The sequence below is a fragment of the Lolium rigidum genome, chromosome 1, assembly GCF_022539505.1.
Source record: "Lolium rigidum isolate FL_2022 chromosome 1, APGP_CSIRO_Lrig_0.1, whole genome shotgun sequence".
NCBI lineage: Eukaryota > Viridiplantae > Streptophyta > Magnoliopsida > Poales > Poaceae > Lolium > Lolium rigidum.
Window position 1 is genome coordinate 103,045,231 of NC_061508.1, and position 2,192 is coordinate 103,047,422.

The window sequence follows — 2,192 nt, forward strand, 5'->3', positions numbered from 1 at the left end:
TCCTTGTCTAGAAAGCCTTGCTTAAAGTCCACAGGAGACAATGCAAAAAACAGACAGAATCTGTCAAAACAGAACAGCCAGTAAACACGAATTTTTTTAAGAGGTACTTCCGTTGCTCAAATCAGAAAACTCAAAACTAATGAAAGTTGCGTACGTATCTGAGGAACACTCACGTAAATTGGCAGATTTTTCTGATTTACCTACAGAGAATCTTATTCAAATTCGTGACAGCAAGAAATCTGTTTCTGCCAGTAATCCAAATCTAGTATCAACCTTCTATTAGAGACTTCACTTGGCACAACATTGCAATAAAATAAAGATAAGGAGAGGTTGCTACAGTAGTAACAACTTCCAAGACACAACAAAACAGTAGCAAAATAAAGACATGGGTTATCTCCCAAGAAGTGCTTTCTTTATAGCCGTTAAGATGGGCTCATCAATTTTAATGATGCACTCGCAAGAAATAAGAGTTGAAGCAAAATAGAGCATCAAAAAGCAAATTCAAAACACATTTAAGTCTAACCCACTTCCTATGCATAGGAATCTTGTACACAAATAAATTCATGAAGAACAAAGTGACAAGCATTAGAAGATAAAACAAGAGTAACTTCAAAAGTTTCAGCATATAGAGAGGTGTTTTAGTACCATGCAAATTTCTACAACCATATTTTCCTCTCTCATAATAATTTTCAGTAGCTTCATGGATGAACTCAACAATATAACTATCACATAAAGCATGTCTTTCATGATTCACAAACACATAATTTTTATCAAGCTCAGAAATAATAGGATTAAAACTTTCAAACCCACTTTTATCAATAATATAACAAGATGATTGATCATTCTCAAAAGATATGGGACTCATAGATAAAGTCAAGAACTCTCCAACCCCATTTTCATTAGTAGTACAATTAATATTATCAAGTAACATAGGACCATCATCTAGAGATTTATCATAAACATTTGCCAAGCAAAACTCTTTAGTACCACGCATTTCGACATCAGGCACAAACAAAGCATTATCATAAGATTTATCAAAATAGCATGGATTATCATGAATAACAGTAGCATAATTATTCTCACAAGTTTTACTCATAGAGAATATTTCAAGAGAATCCACAGGAACATAACATTCATCCTTCTTTGGTAAGCATGGAGGACAATCAAATAGTGTAAGAGATAAAGAGTTACTCTCATTAGAAGGTTGGCATGGGTAGCTAATCCATTCTTCCTCCTTTTGTTCATCACTCTCCTCTTCTTTTTCATCCAATGAGCTTTCGGGTTCATCGATTTCCTCCTCTTTTTCATCCAATGAGCTTTCAGTGTTCATCAATTTCTTCTTCCACTAGTTCCTGCAAATTGTGAGTGCATTCTTGTGCATTAATGAGTCTGTCTTTATAATCAATGATATAAGGATTATCACTGTAGCTTTCTATGCAAAAATTAAGAATAGAAGAGACATAATCTTTAAGGTCCTTACAAACAACATAAGTTTCATAATTTTTAGCAATGAAGGATTCGATCTCAGAAGCTCCCATAAACAATACAAATTGTTCTACTTCTTCGAACCCAAAATGAATATAGCTATTCCAATTATACACTACAAGAAAAGTTGCCATGGCCGACGAAGTTGAAGTCGCGCCGTGGTTGCTGGTGTACCATGGCCGACGATTTTGGTCCCTCCGTGGTGCATGTCAAAACTTTTTTTTTCTCGTTTTTGAGGCCACCTAGCCCGACGAAAGCGGCCAAAACGTCGCGTATGGTGGCCCGGGACGTGGTGCATCGCGAATTCTCGGGTTCGCCGGCCGAGTCAACGCAAATCCGCACCGCCGAGGGATGTAGGGCCCAGATGGCAGCCTCTCTGGCATTGTTTTTTTTCTCGATCGCGCCATCTCGTTCAACGTTCTCCGATCGAGCCGTTTACGATGCAGATCATGGGTCCCGCATGTCATCCTCTATGAACCAAAATTCTTTCTATTCTTGGATTTTTTTTGACCCCCTGATTTCTGGCTACTTCCTTTTTCTTTTGATCCCTTGCCGCCTTGGAAACGTTGAGGCCGCTGCTGCTAAATGGGACCCGCATGTCATCCTCTATGTGCAATCAACTTTCTTTTCTTGGAGTTTTTTTTGGCACCTCAAATTTGGTCACTTGCCTTTTTCTTTCGATCCCCTGCCGCCTCTCAAACGGTGAT